The 24,264-nt window shown below is 36.5% G+C and overlaps 1 pseudogene; it reads right to left on the bottom strand.

Annotated features, from left to right (window-relative positions):
• Nucleotides 1–3,077: 3,077 nt before the first annotated feature.
• LOC118899392 lies at nucleotides 3,078–4,144 on the bottom strand (annotated as a pseudogene).
• Nucleotides 4,145–24,264: the final 20,120 nt, after the last annotated feature.

The raw sequence follows: 24,264 nt of genomic DNA, 5'->3' as shown, positions 1-24,264 counted from the left end.
AACAATGAGATTAGAACATTCCCTCACACCATATAAAAATATAAACTCAAAATGGTTTAAGACGTAAATGTAAGACCTGAAACCCTAAAACACCTAGACGAGAACCTAGGTGGAACACTCTTTGACATAAATTGTAGCTATATATTCTTGGATCTGTCTCCTAAGGAAAAAGAAATAAAAGCAAAAATTAAAAAAAAATAGTACCTAATTAAGCTTAAAAGCTTTTGCACAGGAAAGTGAATCATCAACAAAACAAAAAGACAACCTACAAAATGGGAGAAAATATTTGCAAATGATGTGACCAACAGGGGGTTAATATCTAAAATATACAAACAGCTCATTCAATTCAATAACAACAACAACAACAACAAAAACAGCCCAATGGAAAAGTGGGCAGAAAACCTAAATAGACATTTCTCCAAAGAAGACATACAGATGGATAACAGGCACATGAAAAGATGTTTAATGTTATTAATTATTAGAGAAATGCAAATCAAAGCCACAATGAGGTATTACCTCACCCTTTCAGAATGGCTCTCATCAAAAAGTCTACAAGTAACAAATACTGGGGAGTATGTAGAGAAAAGGGCACTGTTGTACACTGTTGTTGGAAATGTAAACTGATGAAGCCTGTATGGAAAAGAGTATTGAAGTTCCTTAAAAAAGGAAAAAAAGAACTACCGTGTGATCCATCAATTACACTTTTCTGTATATATGTGGAAAAAATGAAAACACTAATTCAGGAAGATATGTGAACCCCAATGTTCATAGCAACACTATTTACAATATTCAAGACATGTAAGCAACCCAAGGGCCCATCAACAGATGATTGGCTTAAGAAGATGTGGTATGTAATATTACTCAACCATAAATAAAAAGAAATTCTGCTATTTACAGCAACATGGATAGACCTAGAGAATATTATGTTTCATTAAATGAGTCAGGCAGAGAGAGACAAATACTGTATGATATCACTTATATGTAGAATCTAAAAAAGAATACAAATGAATGCATATGCAAAACAAAAACAGACTCACAGATACAGAAAACAAACTTGTGGTTACCAAAGGGGAGAAGGAAGAGAAGGGAGGGACAGATTAGGGGTATAGGATTAACAGATACAAGCTCATATTTATAAAATAAATAAAGAAAAAGGATATACTGTATAGCACAGGGAATTATAGACATTTTCTTGTAATAACCTATAATGAAGTATAATCTGAGAAAATACTGAATTGCTATGCTGTACACCTAAAACTTATATAATGTTGTAAATCAACTATACTTCAATAAAAAATTAATAAGGGGAAAATAAAATAAAAATAAAAAGAGAATATCAATCTGTACATAATCATGCTTACATATTTTAGACAATTTTCCCTTAAAAGAAAGCTAATTGAGGCTGTCCATTTTTCTCAGCACCACTTATTGAAGAGACTTTCATTTCTCCATTGTATATTCTTACCTCATTTGTCATAAATTAATTGCTCATATAAGTGTGGGTTTATTTCTGGGCTCTCTCTTCTGTTCCATTGATTCATGTGTCTCTTTTTGAGCTTGTACCACACTGTTTTGTTACTGTAGCTTTGTAGTATAGTTTAAAAGTGGGGCGTTTTGTACCTTTGTTCTTCTTTTTCAAGATGGCTTTGGATACTCAAACTCTTTTCTATTTCCACAAATTGTTGTATTATTTGTTCTAGTTCTGTGAAAAATGCTCTTGGTGTTTTGATAGAGATTGCATTGAATCTGTAGATTGCCCTGAGAAGTACAGCCATTTTAACAATATTAATTTTTCCAATTCATGAGCATGGTATATCTTTCCATTTGTTTATGTTATCTTCAATATCTTTCATCAGTGTCTTATAGTTTTCAGAGTAAAAGTCTTTCATCTCCTGGTTAGATTTATTCCTAGGTATTTTATTCTTTCTGATGCAATTGTAAATGGGATTGTTTTCTTAATTTCTTTTTCTAGTACATTTTTATTAGTGTATAGAAACGTAACAGATTTCTGCATATTAATTTTGTGTCCTGAAACTTTACTGAATTCATTATTTCTATTAGTTTTTTGATGTAATCTATAGGGTTTTCTATATATAGTATTGGGCTGGCCAGAAAGTTCACTCAGGTTTTTCTTGTAACAGCTTACGCACAAACCCGAACGAACTTTTTGGCCAATCTAATATCATGCCATATGAAACAGTGACAGTTTTATTTCTTCCTTACTATTTGGATTCAGTTGATTTTTTTTTTGTTGTTGTTGTTGTTGTATGATTTCTATGGCAAGGATTTCCAATACTATCTCTTTTTTTTTTTTCAAAAATATATTTATTTATAAAAAATACAATGGGATAAGTTTATGCTGAGAAATGCAGCAATAAATACAGTGGAAGACAACAGAGCAACTCTACATCAATACATTGGCACAAACAGGAAGAGCAAACACACCCCCCAGACATCAATGGCTACAGGCCAGCTTTGTACACACTCCTTTCAAAACACCACTCGGAAAAGATCTTGTCGGCTTATGTAAGAATGAGTACACATATAATCACAAATGCACACTGATCAGGACTTTATTTAAAAATTAGCAAACAATACTGTAGAAACATTGATATATAAATTTCTAAAATGCTGCATCTTAAATTTAGTTGGCAAAGAGCACACAGCTATAAGCATGAGTTTAGTCTTCCATGTAGAAACCAGATACTAAACTGTAAAAAAAGAAAAAAAAAAGCTTCCTATTGTTTGAAAATACCAATTTAAGTAGAGGATTGTAAAAATGCATAGATCTTTAATAAAAGAATTGACTGTACAAGAGTACTCCCCTTTCACCGTACTCCTTTTTACTTCATATGCGAGTTATTGGTTATGCTGTAGGATTTAACTGTTACAGCACTAAAAGGCAACTATTTAGGGAAGAGGCAGAAAAAGGAAAAAGGAATGTATGTAAGGCAGTATTTCCTTTAGGTACAATAAGCATAATAGTGTTTTAGGAAGACAAGGTAAAAATTACTCAAGGCTAGCTTGGTTCCCACTGAATAAAAACAACGGGCTAAATACTGAGCTCCTCTGTGAATCTAATAATCGATGCCTTGGTCTCTATATTGGTAATCTCTGGGGTACTTGGTCATCTTGGTACTTGCCATGATATTCATCTGGGAATTCTGCCTGATAATCACTATCACTGATTTCCGACCCATTTGTTCCGGTTCCTTGGCTTCCATTGTGAATGACAGGTTCTGTGGGAGCAGCACAGTATTTGAGTTCATATACTTGCCACCCAAGCCCATATACACTCATTCCTTTCTGGGAAGCGACTTTCTTGGTACCCATCTGTAGAGAAATTGTCGAGTTGTCCACGGGTTGTAATGTTAGCTTCTGATCGTAGATGTCTCTTCAGGTACCCCGGGGCTAACATCCCCGCCTGGCTGGCTCCTTTGTTGGTGCCCATCTGCAGACTAACCGTGGTCTGATCAGAAGGTTTGTCAGTTTGCATTTTGGGATCATAAAGATGCCTCCTAGTCCCATAGGCTGTCATACCTGCTTGGCTGGCGCATTTGTTGGTTCCCATCTGTAAACCAATTACACTTTATCCAGCTTTTAATTTTCCTTCATCAAAACGTCTTGTTTGTTTTTCTGCATACTTAACTCCAGTGTCAATGGTTGTATGGAATCCTTTTGTTTTAGCCAGACCTTCTAGGGCCACCAGCATAGTCTGAACCTGGGTCATGTTTCCATTTTCAAAAAGATCATTTGCTTCAAATATGTCATGTGGCTTCATACCATAAGCCTGAATAGCTTTGATAAAGTTGCCAATATTCTCCAACTGAGGCCAGTTTAATGAGGACTCATTGACCTTCTTCACTGAGCCCGGCTGTTAGCTTGTTTATGAGTTCACAGAGGATTATGCCATCTTTTAAGCCCAGCTGAAAGTTGGTGCCAATGCTCATGCCGGTCACCTCTTCTATCCAATCGCGAAGATCTTCTTCTGCTTGATGATCATACTTGGAAGCAATCTTGTTCTTGACTTCGGCCGAGAGTCCATAGGAAGGGCCCTTGTTGAAGTGGGTCATGATGATTCGGTCGGCGGGAAGAGGCTGAGGCCTGGTCCAGGGGTTTCTCGCGCTCGGCTTCCCCGCTCCTGGCCCCGAGGAGTGGCCGCACCACAAGATGCTCGGAGCTCGCTCCCCTGGGCAGCGCATGAACCGCCAGGAGGCGGCGGCGGGGCGCGGGCGGTGCCTCGGCTACTCACTCGGACGAGGTCCCGCAGAACCTCCCGGTCGGCTCCGGAGTCCCGCATGAACTCTCCAATACCATCTTGAATAAACATGGCAAGAGTGGGTGTTCTTGTCTTGTTCTTGAACTTAGAGAAAATGGTTTCAGCTTTTCACCATTGAGTATAATGTTGGCAATGGGTTTTCATATATGGCCTTTTTAACAGTACGTTCCCTCTATACCCACATTGTTGAGAATTTTTATCATAAATGGATGTTAAATATTGCCAAAAGCTTTTTCTGCATTTTTTGGGATGATCATGATCACTTGATTTTTTTTCCAATGCGTTAATGTGATGTATCGTTGGTTGATTTGTAGATACTGAACCATTCTTGCATCCCTATGATAAATCCACTTCATCAAAGTGTATGATTTTTTAAAGTATTGTTCAATTTGGCTAGCTTTCTTTTCTGTTAAGCTTGTGTGATTTCCACTACTCTGCTTCCAGTTCACTCATCCATTCCTCTTTCTTATCTAATCTACTCTTGATTCCTTCTAATGTATTTTTAATTTCGGTTACTGTATTGTTCAGTGCTGTTTGGTTCATCTTTATAGTTTCTAACTCTTTGTTAAACTTCCCACAGTGTTCAGCCATTCTTCTCCCCAGTTCTTTGAGCATCTTTGTAATCTTATCTTGAACTCTTTATCGGGTAGATTGCTTATTTCCACTTCACTTAGTTCTTCTTCTGGGGTCTTATCTTATTCCTTCATCTGGATCACATTCCTTTGTTTTATTTTGCCTAATTCAGTGGTTTTACTTCTATGAAATTAGTAGATTGGTTACATTGCCTGATCTTGCAAAAGTGGTCTTATGCAGGAGATGTCCTATGGAACCCAGCAGCACACTCTCCTCTGCTAAGCAGAGCTATATGCTCTAGGAGTATCCTCTATGTGGGCTGCATGGGCCCTTCTCTTATGGGAGAGCTGACTGCTGTGGGCATGCTAATAGGCATGGCTGACTCCTGGCCTGGTTGGTTGCCAGGCTCTGCCTAGTGTGGAGGCTCCAACCAATGGTGGGTGGGGCTGAGTCCTGTTGTCTGGCTGCATGACCCAGGGAGTCCCAGTCCTGGTGCCAGCCCACTGGTGTACAAGACCGGGTTACAGGATAGCTGGCTGCAGGACCAGGGGTCCCAGAGCTGGTGTCGCCTACTGGTGGGTAGGCCAGTGCCTGGGCTTGTGCTGGCCCACTGGTGGATGGAACTGGTGCCTGACATGGCTGGCTGAAGGCCCCAGGGTGTGCTGTAGCTAGGGTCTCCTGCTGGTGGGTAGGGAACGTACCAGGGGGTACCAGGGCTAGAGCCCACCTACTGTTGGATGAGACCAGATCCTAGGGCTATTGCCTGCTCACTGGTGGGTGGAGCCGGGTCCTGGGTTCTTTTACTCTGGGGCCCAAATTGTGAGCCAGCTGGTGTGTGAGGCTGGATCCTGGGCTAGTGTTGGCCCACTGGTGGGTGGGGTCAAATCCCAGGGTGGCTGGCTCTGGGGCTGTGGTGGTCCCAGGACTGGTGTTCACATGTTGGTGGGCAGATCTATGGCCCAGGGTTTCTGGCTTTGGGGCCCTGGGGCTCCTGGAGCTGGTATTGGCCTGCTGGTTGGTGGGGCCAGGTCCAGGGCCCTCTGTTGTATGGTGTTGTGTCTCAGGAGACTGGGGTGCTCAGTCGAGGTCTATGGAAGCCTGTCTTCTGGTTGGGAGAGCTGTGTATCCATGTAGTTAGCTGCTTGGCTTCGGGGTTCCAAGGACTGTTCCTTACTGGCTGGTGCCTACTGACTGGCAGGGCTGGACTGCAGCACTAATAAGCTAGAGGGAGGACTCCAAAACTGTGTTTACCAGCATGGTAGAATGAGTTCCCTAAAATTGCTGCTGCCTGCATCTATGTTCTGAGCATGAGTCCTAGTTGCCTTGTGCCTCTCCAGAATACTCTCCAAGATCAGCAAGTGAGTCTGACCCAGGCACTTTTCAAATTATTTCTTCTGCCTTCGGTCTTGGAGCATGTGAGATTTTGTGTGCGACTTTTAAGAGCAGAGTCCTGGTTTTCTACAGTGCTGGGGCTCTCCTGAAAGTAAGTCCCACTGGCCTTCAAAACCAAATGTTCTGGGTGCTCTTCTTCTTGGTACAGGACCCCTAGGCTGGGTAGTCCAAAGTGATATTTGGACTCCTCACTACTTGGGGAGATCCTCTGCAATTGTGATTATTCACCCATTTGTAAGTTGCCTACCCAGGGGTATGGGTCTTGACTATACCAAGTCTCTACCCATCCTACCTGACTCATTGTGGTTCCTTCTTTATATCTTTGGTTGTAGATGTTTTCTGCTAGTCTTCAGGTCATTCTCATCAATAGTCACTCTATAAATATTTGTAATTTGGTTGTCCCCATGGGAGGAGGTGAGCTCAGGGTCTTCCTACTTCTGTCATCTTGGCCAACCGATTTCAACTAAAAAAAAAAAGAATGTGTCTCAGCCTCTCCTACCACTTCAGTGTGGGTTATTTTCTTGTTTACTGATGTGTAGGAGTTGATCAGCTAGTTTTAGTATTTTTTCAGAGGTAATTGTTCCATATGTAGCTATAGATTCTGTATGTCCCTGGGATGAGTTGAGTTCAGGATCCTCCTTCATCACCATCTTGAACTGGAACTAGCTTTGTTTTTAATCCCTGAATATTTGAGAGTTGAATGTAAAAAGTGGAATTTCTATGTCTTTAGCATTACCTTCTATATCCTGAAAAATTATCTTATTTTTCTATAAATGATTTTTTAAAAAATATCTTTCCCCTGAACTCTTTTGCATATTCAGTTTTACTCTAACAATTTTTTAGTTTCACAAGGAAGAAGCATCCATGTGTGGTTACATATTCTTTAGGATTCATTGAGCAGTTTTGCTGTCAGAAATTAACATGGCAGAATAATGCATTTCTATTTGTTTCTTCATTGTGTATGATTAGACAGGTATGAAAGGTTTCATGAAAAAAAAAACAGTATTTATGTAAAATTATTATTTATTGGAAATTCCCTTGAACAATTACTGTTTTCATCCTCTGATAAGGTTTCTCTTTCAAGATTATTTTGTTAAAAGGTAGAGACTGCTCTCTGTTGAGCCTTGTGTTACCCCAGGTAAAGCAATCTAATCTATATGTTGGAAGACTGCTAACTTTTCTTTTTTTTTTTTTGAGAGGACTTTTAAGGACACTGGATTTTGATTTGATTCATTCATTTTAGCTCCTTAAAGTTGTAATAAATTCTACAAGTTATTCATAAATCAACAAACAGAGCACATTGAAACCAGAGTTTATACGTTGTAAAGTATTGCGTTTCATAAATCCCTGCTTTTTACATGCATTAAAGTAATTGTTGGGAAAGGAAACACACCTATATCATCATGAAAAATAAAGAGAATTATGAGAAAAAAATCACAGATGCAACTCAGTAACATGCTGATGAAGTTGCTCATTTGAAATATATCTTCATCCTATATTTGACTATTTTTTGGAATAGTCAGATCATATGCACTTGCCGAGATTTCTTAGGTGTTTTTATGACAACTCAAATTAACATGTTTGAAATGGAATCTAGAAAAAATATGGACTCTTAAATGCAAGACCCAATTGAAATCTCAGTTATATATATATATGTATATATTTTTAAATATATATATATACATAAATATGTGTGTGTGTATATATATATATATATATATATACACACACACAAATGCTAGCTTTGAGTTGGTTAATAGATTTGAAGCCTCAGCTTAACTGAAAATATTAACAGGTGCAGTTCAAAGGGCGGTCATGAGAATTAATAAAACCCAATATGTAGAATGGCACAGTACTGGTAATGTTTGCATTCAACATGTATTTCCTATATTTGGTCAAGTTGTTCATTAATTCCCAGTGGAAAAGAATTTGAATTAATCCCAGAATTGGGGAATACACCTTAAAATCTCCCTTCTCTTCACTCTTCTATATCACTTGATTCGCAGAGATTTTTTTCCTGCCTCATACTATTTCTTTTTTTTTTTAATTAGAGTATTGTTGCTTTACAATGTTGTGTTAGTTTCTACTGTACAGCAAAGTGAATCAGTTATACATATACATATATCCATTCTTTTTCAGATTTCCTTCCATTTAGATCACCACAGAGCATTGAGCAGAGTTCCCTGTGCTATATAGAAGGTTCTCATTAGTTATCCGTTTTATATATAGTAGTGTATATCTGTCAATCTCCATCTCCCAGTTCATCCCATCCCCTCTTCCTGCTTCATATTATTTCTCGATTTAGTCTTCTTTTCTCCATCTCCAATGTCACTAAAGAGATTACTTCCAATTGAACATTTCACTAATCTTTAACTGGTTTCCCACATCTACTTTTATTACTTCCTTCTACCTATCCGTTTTGGGGGGTTTATTTTGCTCTTATTTTTCTAATTTCCAAAGATGAATGCTTAACTCAATAAATATTAGCCATTTTTCTTTCCTAATATAAGATTTAAGTCTGTAAAAATTATCTCTATTTCTTTAATCATATGACACATGTTTTAATATAGTATCTATTGAGTTCTAAATACTTTCTAATTTTCATTGTGATTTCCTCTAGACGTATGAATTATTTGGATGTATATTTCTTAATTTCCAAACATACAGAGTTTATTTAGCCACCTTTTTATCAATATTTCCAGCTTAATGTTATTGATATCAGAGAAAAATCTCTATTGTCCCTTTTAGAAATATGCCTTGTTGTATTGTCCAGTCTGCAGTCTGTTTTTGTAAATGTTCTATGTAGGCTAGACAAAACAAATATATATCCTGCTGTTTTGTGGTTTAGTGTTTTATGTTGTATTTATGTTGTGTTCATTAAATTAGCTTATTATTTTATTCAAATATTTTATACCTTACTGATTATCTGCTTAATCTACAAATTTTTAGGCACATATAAATTACATCCTCAACACATATAGAACAAAAACTCACAGAACAAGGGAAATAAATATGTGTGTAAAAATCTTCCACTGTTCTAAGTGACCAAATTTTTTAAAGAGTTAATTCTTGGTGAATTGAACTTATAATTTGTATCAAGTTCTCGTCTGCATTTCTATGAATACCTTGCCTCAAAGTCCATTTAGCCTGATATTTACATAGTTTTTGAACAGTTTTCTTTTGGTTATTATTTGACTAAAATATAATTTTTATTCTTTTACTTGTAACCTTTCTGTATCCTTATCTTTTTTCTTATCTTTTAAATAGTTTTTTCGTAGAGTTTATACCTAGGATTGATTTTTATATTATTTAATCTGCATTTTTGTTTTGTTTTTAAACTGGGGAATTTAAGTTATTTATATTTGCTGTGATAACGATTATTTTGGTTTGTAGGAACCAAATCATTTTATGCTTTCTACTTGTTCTTTCCTTTCTATATTTTATTTCCTTTCCTCACTAGTTTTCCTTTGGACTGATTCTTTTTTCCTATTTTCCTCCACTAGTTTGGAAGTGTTACACCATTTTTATTCTGTAAGAGGCTAGGCTAGAAATTATTACATGAATCTTAACTTTTCAAAAACTAAAATTAATGTCCTACTTGCTTTTCAAACAGTATAAGAATTCAGAAAACTTCAATTCCATTTAAACCTACTTCCAAATTATATACTATTGTTTAATGTTTTATTTTCATCTTTTTAAAAACCAAATAAGATATTATTATTGACTCGATAAACATTGATTTACCTTTATCTGTACAATTAATAATTTATTTGTTCACTATTCCTTCTTGTATCACATTCTATTTGATATCAGTTTTTGCATAAATTACATGATTTAGAACTTACTTTAATGAGTCTCCTTTAACAAGCTCTATGCTGTTATATTTGTCTGAAAATGTCTTTATTTTGCCCTTATTTTTGAAAGATATTTTCACTGTGTATAACCTTTTAAAATAATTTTTATTAAAATATGATATACATGCAGATGATTAATAATTCATGAGTATTCAGTTTGGTGAATTACCACAAACTGAGCACTCCAGGGTAACCACTACTCAGATTAAGACAGAGAACATTTGGAGCTCCCTAATGACCTTCCTCTCCCCCTCCTTCCCAGAGGTAACTTCTATCTCGATATGTAACACCATGCATTAGTGTCACCTGCTTGCAAACTTTATATAAATAATTTTACATACTATGTATTCTTTGGTTTCTACCTTATTTTGTATAATATTATGTTGGTGAGATTCTTCCATGTATGTAGCAATAGTTTGGTCATTTTCATTGTTTACAGTGTTCCACTGTATGGATATTAGAAATTACTTATCCTTTCTATGGTTGATGGATATTTGGATTGTTCGAGCTTGAGGCTATTCCAAATAATACTAAGTGGTATGCCTACATATATCCTTCTATGTACATATACTGATCTGTTAGCTATATACCTAGGAGTGGAATTGTTTGGGAATAAAGTATGTGCATGTTCTGAAATTTAATAGATTCTGCAGAACAGTTTTCCAAAGTGTTTGCACGAGTCTGTACTCCTACCAATAACACATGACAGTTTCACATCCTTGCCAACATTTGGAATTGTCAGTCTCTTTAATTTTTGGTATTCTGATGGGTATGTAGTAGTATCAAATTGTGGTTTTAATTTGCATTTCTCTGATGGCTAATCTGTTTTTTTTTTTTTTTTTTTTTTGAAGAAAAATCATTTACTTTGCTTCTGTCAACCAGTTAAGGTTGGAACAGATTGTTTCAGTTTAATTAAAAATTAAAACTGTTTCCAAGCTGGGCTTCAGGGTTTGTATTTATTTCTAATTTTCCTCTATTCTTATAGTGTAGACCTTTGGGAGTTCAAACGGACAGTTTGAGGTGTTTATCAGTCCCCCCCATCCCTTCTGGCCCTGAGCTCTATTTTTCCCCAGCCCTATAAGACCACTCAAAGCTCTGCTCAGTTTCTCAGTCTTTAATCATCTAAAGTCAGCAAATGCCTCGGAGAGAAAAGTGACAGTGGATGTCAAGATCACTTCCCTGTGCTTGGTCCCTCAATCCCTTGGTGCCTGGATAGGTCTTTGATACCTTCAAACAGATTTTTGTTTTACTTTGTATTTGTTTAGTCTTTCTAGTTGTTTCTGGAGGAAGTATTGACTTACAACAAGCTGATTTGCAGTTACCAGAAGCATCTAGTTAAATATTTTAATTGTTATTTTTTTCAACATGTTGAAGATTTTATTTCACTATAATTTCCCTTCCATTGTGTTGCTATTGACAAGTCAATTCTCAGGCTATTATCCTTTTTAAAAGTGTATTTTTGTATGATTTTAATATATATCTTTATGTTTGGTGTTCAGATGAGTGCCTAAATATAGACTTGTTTTTATCCTACTAGAAAATTATTAAACTTCTAGTATTTGTGAATTGGTGTCTTCTATTAGAGTTGGAAAATTCTCAGCAATTATTGCTTCAAATATAGCCTCTGTCCTATTATTTTTCTGGGAGTCTGGATTGATATATATTAGGTTTTCTTATTCTATCCCTTATGTATGTTATCTCTCTTGGTTTCCATATATTTGCCTCTTTTGTTACAATGAAGATTTCTTTTTCTGATATATTTTCCAGTTCACAAATTCTTTACTTTTGTCTAAGCTGTTGTAACAACCATCCATTGATTATTTTAAATATTAGTTATTTATTTCTTTATTGAATTGCTACTTGATACTTTTTTCTAAGTCATTTTAGTTTCCTGTTCCCTGCATTGATATTTAAGGGTTTTTTTAATTACCTTAAATATAGTAAACAACTATTCCATATTATCTGCCAGTCTGTTACAACTCTTTATTATTTTGTCTGGTCTTCACGCATGATGGCTTGTTTTATTTAGTGTCTAGTAATTTATTTTTATCATACTTTTACTGTGAGCTGCACATTTTCATCATATGTTTTTTTGTGGGAATTCTTTGATGTGTAGGATAAAGGCAATTTACTTCAATGCAGATTTGCTTTACTTCTCTAGCAGCTAGAGGCACTACCTGTGTGGGATCATTTTAACTAAAATCACAACTTAAGGTATTTTGCTTTACCCAGGCATGGGAATTTGACGTGCAAATCCATGAGAAAGTCAGCTTATGTTACATTTCACAGGGGTGTTTTCCCCCTTCACTCAGTGCCATGGTTGAAAGAGGCAGTTTTCCTTAACAAGAGAGGGATTAGGAGGAGATGAGTTTAGGTACCAGCTTCATGAGGGCAGAGTCTCTTGTTATCTTCTTTACTTTAGTTGGTTTTGCCCTGTCTTCTTTTGCCTGTACCCAAAAAGAATGAAGAACGAAGCTCAAGTTCTGCAGGTTTAGCTGAACCCAGGCCAAAAGCTTGTTTCTATGTCCCTTTATCTATCTGGGTTCTTGACTTCATGTGGATTTGACTTCAATGTTGCATATATTCTTTCTAGTTCATTTGATTACTTTATATTTTATCTAGAACTTTTTAAAAATTGAAGTGTAGTTGCTGTACAATTTTACATGTTACAGGTATATAATATAGTGATTCACAATTTTTAAAGGTTATACTCCATTTATAGTTATTATAAAATGTTGGCTATATTCCCTGTGTTGTACAATAAATCACTGTAGCTTATTTTGTGCCTAATAGTTTGTACCTCTTAATCCCCTATCCTTATATTTCCCCTCTCCCTTTCCCTCTCCCCACTGGTAACCACTGGAAAGTTTTTTTGGTTACCTACTCTATCATAACTGGAAATGGAAAGTCCCTCCAAACTAGTTTCCACTGGCAGCCATATGATCTGTTTTGTTTTGTTTTCTAATTTGTCATGCTACATCAAAGATGAAAACCCTTTAACAGATTTCTGTTTCCCTTGGGATGAAGTTAAAATGTTTTCTTGGCTTACAAAGGCCTGCATGATCTACTTTCCTAATGCTCCAGTATCATCTCATGCCATGTTATTCCTTGACATTCTGTTATTTAGTCAAACTGTTCTTTTTACAGTTCCTTGCATATTTTGTTCAGATGGCTGGTGATTTTGATTGTGATTTTTATCTCTGAATTTAAGAATTTCTGTTTTCCATTTGCTAGGTGCTGGTTATGTGATCATGGTAAAGTAAGAGATGGGCCAGTAAGTGTGGTGTCCCTCAGCTTGACTCCTAGGAGTGTGTGATTCCTTCTCCTCCAAGAGCTCTGTGCTGCCCTTCCCACCCCTGTGTCCCTGCAGAGCTGTAACCTGTGAGCTAATGTTGCTGCTGCCCATTGCTCAGCTCAAGTCAGGAAGGGCAAGGAACCAACTGGTCTACCAGTTTTGAACATAGTGACCAAGGTAATAATCCTGTTTTCCTAGGGCTCCCTTCTGCTCACTGTGTCTCTTGGTGCTAATGTGAAGAAGAAAGTGGATCCTGGCACAACCTCAATCTCACTCATTTCCCCCTTATAGTTTAGACTATAATTGCCTATTTTCTGAGTGAATAAGATTGCTTTTATTTATTTATTTATTTAGAAATGTCTCAAATATCATCTGTGATGATTAATTTTGTGTGTCAGCCTGGTTACACCCAGATATTTGGTTGAATATTATTCTAGAAGTTTTTGTGAAGGTATTTTTCAGATGAGATTATGAGTAAAGAATATTATCCTCCATGATATGAGTGGGTCTCATCTAATCAGTTGAAGGTCTTGATGGAAAAAGACTGTATTCCCCAAAGAAAAGGGAGTTCCCCCAGCAGGCTGCCTTTGAATTAAACTGCAGCATCTACTTCCTGGGTCTCTAGTCTACTGGCCTAATCTGCAAATTTTGGACTTTCCAGCCTCCACAATCACATGAGGTAATTCCTTATAATAAATCCCTCTCTCTCTCTCTCTCTCTCTCTCTCTCTCTCAATATATATATATATATATATATATATATATATATATATATATATATATATATATATATATCCACGCATGTGTATGTGTGTCTGCACATACATGCATCCTATTGGTATGTTTCTCTGGAGAACATTAATTAATACATCACCCCACCTTTCTTCTTCTTTTATACATTTGTATAATCCTTTCTTCTTTTATATATTTGTTATAGTTTTGTTCTCCTTTCTTTCTTAGTAATAAATACAATTGTATATATTTAAAGGGTACAACGTGACGATTTGATATATGTATACATTGTGAAATGATTACCACAATCAACTTAATTAACACATCCATCACCTCACATAGTTACCTCTTTCTGTACGTGTGGTGAGATTACTCAAGATCTACTCTCTAGCAAATTTCAAGTATTATTAAGTATAGTCAGCATGCTCTACATTAGATCCTCAGAAACGAATCCTATTACAACTGGAAGTTTGTACCCTGGTAATCACTGTTGTACTTTCTGGTTCTATGAATTGACTTTTTTAGGTTCCACATATGAACAAGATCATACAGAATTTGTCTTTTTGTGTCTGGCTTATTTCACTTAGCATAATGTCCTCAAAGTTCATCCATGTTGTCACAAATGGCAGGATCTCCTTTTTTTAATGGCTGAATAATATTTTATTGTATATGTATGTATGTATGTGTATATATATAATTATATATATATATTCACATTTTCTGTATCCTGATCTGTTGACAGACACTTACATTGTTTCCATATCTTGGTTATTGTGAATAACAACGAATGTGGGAGTGTGTATATTTCTTGGGGATACTGATTTCATTTCCTTCAGGTATATACCCAGAAATGGGATTGCTGGATCATATGGTAGTTCTATTTTTAATTTTTTGATGAACCTCCATACTCTTTTCCATAGTGGATGCACCAATTTACATTCCCACAGACAATGTACAAGGGATCCCTTTTTTCCACTCTTTGCCAACACTTTTTAATCTCCTGTATTTTTGATAATAGTGATCCTAACAGATGTCAGGGGATATTTCATGGTAGTTTTAATTTGCATTTCCCTGATCATTAGTGCTGTTGAGCACCTTTTCATGTAATTTTGGCCATTTGTATTTTTTCTTTGGAAAAATATCTATTCACATCATTTGCCCATTTTAAATTGTATTTTCTTTTTGCTATTTAGTTGTATGAGTTCCTTATATATTTTAGATATTAACCTCTTGCTAGATGTATGGTTTGCAAATATTTTCTCCCATCCTGTAGGTTGCATTTTCATTTTGTTAATTGTTTATTTTTCTATGAGATCTTTTTACTTTGATGTAATCCTACTTGTTTATTTTTGTTTTTGTTGTCTTTGCTTTTATCCCTTGCTTTTGCTGTCATAGCCAAAAAATTGTTGCCAAGACCAATAAAAATGCCTCAGTCTTCCTTTGTAAATAATTAAATCTATGTTTCACAGGAATACATTCCATGTCATTAATCCTTCTATCATTTTTGATGATTTTTATTCCCTCTGAATTCACAGATTTGCAAGTCCTCTCAATCTGGGATTGCATACTGATTTTTCTCCATTTGGTAGTATCTTCTTGTGAAAGCTAGACTGAAGAGTATGAAAAATCTGCTTAACTTTCCATATACACTTTGAATATAATGTATCTGTGGCAATATTCACTTGTCTTTTCAGACTAGCCACAAATCAGATTGCCACTTTCAATGATATATTACAAAAACCATTGCACAGTACTCAGACAGCCCTGTTTTATTCCTGCACTGATTAAATACAAAATGACTGTCAGACTTTCTAGCCTGCTCCAAACTTGAAATGTGATAGACAAGAACACAGTGGACTTTTATCAAATTGCTATACTGGTGACAGCATGATTTTTCTTCCAAGGGAAAGAGTGATTCTTTTTCCATTTGCTTTAGTGGAGCTATCAGGGGGTAAGTTAGCCCAAGATTCTCTTGCTAAGATTGAATGATAAATGGTGAGAAAAACATTTGGACTATGTACAGGTAGATTATAAAATAAAAAATATGCCTCTGCTCTGTTGTTTTAAAAAGAGGAATGCCTAGAAGAGAGGATGTCTTTTGCAAATAAAATAATAATTAAAAGGAAATGTTTTATTGAAATTGAGGAAAAAGTAAAAGAAATTAATTCAACAAACATTTATTAAGTGGTTTCCAAGTGCTAGGCATCATGCTAAGTACCTAAAGATAGTGAAATCTGGTATCTGTCCTTAAAAAAGCTTATGGCCCATTGGAGGAGACATGACACTCAGTTTCACTTCGCTTGGTATGTGAATTTGATATTGCAACTCGGACATGTAAATGAAAAATGAGGAAACACAGCAGAAAGAGTGATTATCTTTATTTAATGAGGTAGGGTCCAGAAAGATGTTCTTGATGATGTTATATCTGAGCTACAATGAAAAGGCTGAACTGGGGTTCATCAAATTCCTATGGTTAGGGATATGTAGTAGTTGAACAAGCATTTCAGGCAAAAAGATATGTGCAGAGGCTCAGAATTATGAAAGAGTCTGGTACACTTATTTGTTCAGAAACAGGTTGGTACTTTTAGAGTATAGAGCCCCAAGGGGACCAGGTTAGAGAAGCAAAAGACTCACTGGTGACACAGGAAGGAGAGGTCAGGTTATGATGAGTCTTGTTTCAAGATAGAAGCTTAGATTTTATTTTTAGGACTATGATTCACATCTTGGATGCACATTAATATTCTGAGGGAGCTTTTAAAAAGTCTATATCCCATTTCCAAAGATTTTTATTTAATTTTATGAGGTAGGGCATGGGCACCAGTATTCTTTAAAAGTATTTATTTGTTTGCCTTATTTTGTTTTGCTTTTGTTTTAATGAGCAGCCAGGGTTGAGAACCACTACTTTAGAAGTTGGTTAGTCAATAAAGAGTAGGAAAATATACACACACACATGTATCTTCAACAGTTCATTCTGGCCATAAAATTGAAGAGAAAATTTGGATTTGGGGGTCATGTCTTAAAATAAAAGGAATAACTCTATCACTAGCTGCTAATCCCTGCCCATTCACCTCACGCCTCATTCAATGTACTAGCATTTTCACTATGGACAGACACTTACCCTCTCTGAGCCTCAGTTTCTACATCTGTAGAACTGGAAATCAAGTAATATCCATCTAACAGCATTGTTATACAATTATATATGTGAGAGCTATGGTTAGGTGTGAATCTACCTGGGTAGAAGCAGTCTACAAATTGAAATGACAATGTTCTTGACTGTCCAACATCGATACACCCAGACAATCATGAGAATTCCATCTTCATTCTACAAGTTTTACTGCTCCTAAGAGAGATCAGTAAAGAGAGATGGTTCCTCTTCTTCCACTAGACCCTGTTATTTCTGGGGGCAACTCCTGGAACTGCTACAAACACTTTGCTATTGAGAAGAAAATGCTTATTCTGTATACTTGAAGACAGTGTTGAGGATGATATGACTAACCCTGGAGCCCACATTACTTCTGGGTTTATTGTTATGTGAGATAACACATTTCCTTATTGTTTTGCCAATTTGAATTGGGCTTCTTGCAACAAAAAGATGTACAAACTATGGATCAAAAAATCAGAGCACTCATGGAGCAGATACTTAACTTGTTGAAAGCAGACTTAATTTTATCTTGAGCTTGAACAGTTTGGGCTAAATGAAAACAGGCCAAAGGGGTATGCTTTAAATGTGATTTAAACTTACTAAGAAGGGAAAATTGATTCCAGTTAGATGGGAGAAGTTCCAGGACTATAATGGGGCATTAAGGACACATGGGGGAAACTGTGAAATCCATTTAATCCTAGGTCCCTGGAGACAATATGGCTTTACTTTTCTGTGTATCCTTGGAATACCAGCCTCCAAGGAAATCATATGATACAATGCAAAACACAAGCTCTAGGGGATCACTGATACAGTTTAACTTTATTACTTTCTAACTGTGGGACTTCTGAAAGGTTATTTAACCTCTCTGAGCCTCATTTTCCTTAAATGTAGCATAAAGAAAATATTACCTACCTCAAAGCGTCTGCTGTGGATATTAAATGAAGTATTATAAAGCACTTAGTACATTACATGGTAAATGATAATAATGATGGTAATGATAATGATAACAAAACAATAGCAGCAGCATTGGTGGACATATCCATTTGTTGAGTATTTAAATAGAGAGACAGGAACCATGTCTGGCGGTGGTGACTAACACTAGACTTGTTCCAGACTAAAGTTAGTAGCTGGAGTTATGTCTAAACACACTCAATCCCCAGAAAATATGGTAGGGAGCATGAGCTGTCTTTTTTCTTTAAAAATTGTAAATAGCTTAAGTATAGAAGCATCTCTTTATTCAGTGTAGAGTTTCTACAGGGAGCTTCAGCAATCCACTAGTTACATAAAAAACAGAAATTTCAGTAAGTAACATGATAACTTCACATAGGAAAAATTTGGTACAAAATTAAAATGCATGGATGATTACATTTCGACTTGAGTTTTGACCTCTTTCCTTAGACTAACAGCCTGAATTTCAGGAATTAAGGAGGTATCTTGTAGTAATTAATGTCCCACATGCTTCAAAGATGTTCGGACTCTGAGAATTCAGATAGAAAAATGAGCTTTTTCTGGGAAAACAGAAAATAATTTTCTTTAGAGTAAAATGGCAAAACTGTACAATTTGGAAGGATGTTAGGGCAGATGAAAGAAATATAAAATATGAATACTCTTTGGAGTAAGAAAAGATGTTTAGAAACAAGTACTATTACTTAGGAATTAGGCTAGATGATAAATCTTTCAGGAAGAGATGCAACTGAGCTTTAAATCAAAACCAAGCAAAGTTTCAAGAACAGAAAAGGCTGGAATGAGGGGTTTTGATGGACCGTTAAAAGGAAAAGATGAAAGTAGCAGATTTAAGGAATGAGTTTCTTCTTTTCAGGATTGTTTCCAGCTTTCTTTTTCATTGTCATCAGAAATCTAATCTGATCAAAATCCTTACTCAATTTAACTCCTGGGTCATGCTACTCAGCCAACTGTATAAAAATCTTCAAATTATGTTAGATTGTCCTCAGAGCCCTGCTTCTGCCTAGCTGTGTGCATGGCAGTGCATAAACTCTATCCGGCTTTTGCTGAATGTACTTTAACGCTGCTCTGTAGGATAAAGAATCTCATTGTGTAGAACAAAAGAAATGAATCTGGTATTTTGTCTTCACATAGAAAGCAAATATAAAAATAGAAGATTAAGAAAATATATATTTGGCAAAATGTATTATGATTATATTACAGGTGGTTTTGGGGGGGGTTGTTTTGTTTCTTTGGCCACGACACGTGGCATGTGGGATCTTAGTCCCCAACCAGAGATCGAACCCGCACCCCCTGCACTGGAAGCACGGAGTCTTAATCACTGGACCGCCAGGGGAGTTCCTATTACAGGTGTTTTTTTTACTGCTATAATTTAAAAAATCTTGTCTTTGTTGGAATAAAGTTCAGGCATTATTAAGTAGAACAATTATACCTTTTAGATCAATAACATTTTCCACTGCCTATAGGAAAGATGCTGTGATTAAGATGAGTATCTACTGAAAGACTGTATCAAAAGAAGCCTATGTGACTTAGCTAGTGTGTTAAAAATTGTATGTATTTCATGGACTAATAAGTAATATGAATCATACATTCCTGTAATCCCCAAAATTATATATCTAGTTCAACTCCATCATTTTACTAATGAGGAAAAAGACCCAGAGAATAAAGAAACTGCTCAAACAGGATCATACAGATCTTGAGTGAATCAATGGCCTACATCTTTTTTTTTTGACCTCACAGTCACTTTTATTTTATTTTATTTTATTGGAGTATAATTGTTTTACAGTGGTGTGTTAGTTTCTGCTTTATAACAAAGTGAATCAGTTATACATATACATATATCCCCATACCTCTTTCCTCTTGCATCTCCCTCCCTCCCACCGTCCCTATCCCACCCTTCTAGCTGGTCACAAAGCACCGAGCTGATCTCCCTGTGCTATGAAACTGCTTCCCACTAGCTATTTTACATTTGGTAGTGTATATATGTCCATATATACACTACCGCTCTCTCACTTTGTCCCAGCTTACCCTTCCCCCTCCCCGTGTCCTCAAGTCCATTCTCTAGTAGGTCTGCATCTTTATTTCCGTCTTGCCCCTAGGTTCTTCATGACCATTTTTTTTCTTTTTTAGATTCCATATATATGTGTTAACATACGGTATTTGTTTTTCTCTTTCTGACTTACTTCACTCTGTATGACAGACTCTATCTAGGTCTATCCACCTCACTACAAACAACTCAATTTCATTTCTTTTTATTGGCCCACATCTTCTAATGCTTAAAAACCATTCCAAAATAAATTCTACACTAATTATACAAATATGCTTGACATTTGCTAGAACGAAGCTGGGCATTTAGATTAAGAGTTAATTTTATTTCATTAAATTCATCTTTACTTAATAGAATGTTTTATGTAAATTTGGAACTGGTGATTATGAGGTGAGACAGTAGAATCAAAACTTAGATGAGTTCCTGAAATCTCATCAGTAGTTCTTAATCTTTGATTGAACTCAGCTAAGTTTAATATACACAAAGTCAAAGTTACCTTTTCTAGGATTTTACCATCAGAGAATTATTATTTTGTGAGGTATTGGACTATTCTCCAAAAATGGAAATATCTTTGGGAGGTATGAAGTGGAATCTCAGTAAGTTATTTACAACTTAGTGTGATTCTTTTTAATGATTCATCTCTCCACTCCCATCCCAACATCAAGCATAAGCTAAAATTATCTTTTTCTTTTGGGAAAAGAGTTTGGATAGTAATGTGGCCAGTAGGAATGGATGATTGTAGATTATTGAAAATTGTCAAGTGATGGCATATTTAGGTCATTGCAAAGAGCAGTCAATTACAGAGTAGATGGGGGAAATTGGGGCACATGGACATGAGGAGAGAACTTCAGGAAGAGGAGAGGAAGAGCTTGGGCTCCTTGACAGCTCTCTAGAAATGGTCCTTAATCTCCTCAGTCTAATAAATTAGACTCCAATATTCCTTCTAAGCCAAACTAGTGAATAGTTGTCCAACACTAAAACATTCCAGTATTATCACTAAAGTTCCTAGGCTTAGTATGAGCTGTGGCAAAGCCCTGGTGGATTGAACAGAAAAGCATCTTCAAAAGGTCAGGCAAGGTCTTTGAGATGAAGGGGCTCCTTCAGGGAATTGAGTGAGGAGTCAAGGCAGCTTGTCTCATTCTACCTGCCCTCTGGCAGGTTCAGAGGAAACTGGTGTGGCCGATGGCACTGTAATCCTTTCCCCTCTGAAACTGAACCTCAAGACAAGAATCAGGTGTCCTTATGTTCACGTGAGGATATCTTCATCTAGTCTGTTCCATGAAGAAGGGGAAGAGGGCTGTGAGGTACACTGCTCTCTCCCCTGGTTTCCATTTCCAAACCACTTTTCAGCCTCCTCCCCCAAATGTTCTTCTCTCAGGTTGCCCACAATCCCTTCAGTTTCCTCTAAACGCACCAAGCTATTTTCTTCCTCAGGGCCTTAAACCCACTGGCTCCCCAGGTAAATTACTCTTTCTCCAGCTCTTTGCATGACTTGCTTTTTTAAAGCTGAAATATCATTTTTCCTGACTGCCTTATTATAGAAAATGTTTTCTCCTTATTTTCTTTCTCTGCCCCCTTTTAATTATTTAAATGCCTTAAAGGAAGTAAATCTGGGCTCTAATCGTTTATTCTCTGCCCTCTTCTCACTAGAATGTGAGCTGCCTGTAAGGCAGGCTGTGCCTTGTTTTCTATTTCTGTCTTACCTACCACAGGACTGAATTTCTTAAAGCACGGATACTGTGCTGGTTTTAGTGAGAGTTAAGTGGTGTAGTTCTTAAGTCTGCAAAGGGTCAGGCTGCCACTATGCTGTGGAAGATGGAGAGAGGGGTTTGTAGACTTGCCTTGACAGAGGGGCAGGCGGGAAGCCCCTTCCGGCATGAGGTGGAGGGAGTAGCAAGAAGGGTTGCAGCAGGAGGAAAATGTTGTTTCCTCAGGAAAGAGCTTGATCTCTTCTCCAACACTGGCACAAGCTTTGGGGTGAGGCTCCAGAATTTTGCACTCTGTGAAGGGAGAGACTTTAGTCTGGAAAACCTGAAGGAAACATGTTTTGATCAGATGTTACCTACTGATTATTATGTCCAGAATAAACAAGCAGACTGTATAGCCTGTGTGAAACCTGAAATTTAAGAATTGCTATCTCAAGACTGGAATCTCCTTGAAGGAAGGAATTTTGCCTTATTCATCTCTATAGTGTAAAGCCCCAGATAAAAAAAAAAAAAAAAAGTGATCCATCATTTTAAAAATACTAACTGCTGATTGTCCCTAAATACTACTGCTAATACTAAATTAAATACTAACTGCTCCCTCCAGCATGAGAAGGCTGCCAATAGCTAGAGTAATAACCCAAGGGAGAACATGTTGGTTAAATTTAGTTAAAACTGGCATGACTATTCCTAAGGTGATAGCCACTTCTAGCTTCCTACTTTCCTTTTCCTTCTATCTCCCAGACATTGGAATTGAATAATCCTGGGGAACAAAGGTGGCGGCAGGGCAGGAAACAGTTTACCAAGTGTTTCCTGTATAACAAACCCAGATCTACATGCATTTCTTCCAGTATCTCATAAGAATTACATGAAATAGTCTACAAAGTTGTTATAATTTTTACTGTTAGATCTAGGACTAAATTGAGTTGCAGAGTGCTTATGTAACTCACTTACAATCACAAAGCTAGGAAGTGGCAAGGCTGAAATTTGACATGACTTAATAGTTTGACTTAGAAACAAGTTCTACTTCCATTACAGAACACTTAAGTAAAATACTCTGAGAAACTGAAGAAATCACTCATGCTAGTAGTACCCCTGGCCTCCCTTCATAATGGCTTCCCTTTTAAAAAAGAAGGATAGGTTTAAAAGAGTGATACTTAGACCAAAGAAGGACTCTCCAATAGCAGAATCTCAGGCAGAGTTAAAAAAAAGCACAGCCTGTTGTACAGGTAGCTCACATCCTAGTGAGAGGAAGCCAGAGAATAAACAACAACAACAAAAATACATTAGAACCTGGAATTAATTCCTTTAAGTGATTTAAATAATTAAATGGGGGCAGAGAAAGAAAATAAAGAGAAAATGGTTTCTAAATAGGTCCAACAGAGAAAAAGATATCCATACTGTACAAATTTGGGGGAGGAGAAATGCTTCTGTGCTTATAAAGTGGCATTCACATGATTTTCCCATGGGCCAGCCCTCAAGCTGCATCATTTCTTTTCAACCACTCTTATTTTACATCTTATTTCCCTTGGTTAGCCAATATTTCCAGTATCTAGTAGTTTTTGCAGTATTCAGGAAATGTTAGTATCCAGTTTCTTAAATGCTATTAAATAGCATTAGTTTTTCTTCTGCAAGTACAAACCTTGACTGAAGCTCCAAGTTTGTTTTGACCATATGACTGCCCGTGATAAGCATGCCAGATGTTGTCCCAATCTTTGTTGTTTCCCCTTTAAGGATCAGAGTGACAAACTGACAGTTAATCCAGGTTGGCAAAGCCCAGGTCAAAGTGTTTTGTTTGAAACTCAACTTGGTCATAAAATAATCTGTAAGTCAAACTGAGTTTCCAAAAAACTCGGGGCACAAAGATAGAGACATACTCCTTTAAATTCAGTTATGGAAAGCATCTCTTGGAAGTCACTCCACAGTATTACCATAAGTTCCACAACGCACCACATCCTGTTATAACAGTGACAGATCCTAAAATCTAAATATTTTCACTCCTACATCCATAATCTCTGTCATTTCCACAAAGGTCCTCTGAGATAAGTGTTGCTGTACCCTTTAAATAAGTAAATTAACTGAGGCAAACAAGAGGAAGTCACAGCTAAGTTCCAAAACTAGGACTAATATGAATCTATGTTCTCTGGAGCATGAGAGCCTGTTGGTGGAGAACAGAGATGCTGGAATCACAGAGTTGCGTTTGAATCATGCCTCCATTAAGGATTAGTCAGACAGTAGGTAAGTTCCTTAACTACTTAATGCTTTGGTTAAAATAAGGATAATAG

This window comes from Balaenoptera musculus, chromosome 8, assembly GCF_009873245.2.
Source record: "Balaenoptera musculus isolate JJ_BM4_2016_0621 chromosome 8, mBalMus1.pri.v3, whole genome shotgun sequence".
Lineage (NCBI taxonomy): Eukaryota > Metazoa > Chordata > Mammalia > Artiodactyla > Balaenopteridae > Balaenoptera > Balaenoptera musculus.
This window is presented reverse-complemented; position numbering and strand designations above follow the sequence as displayed.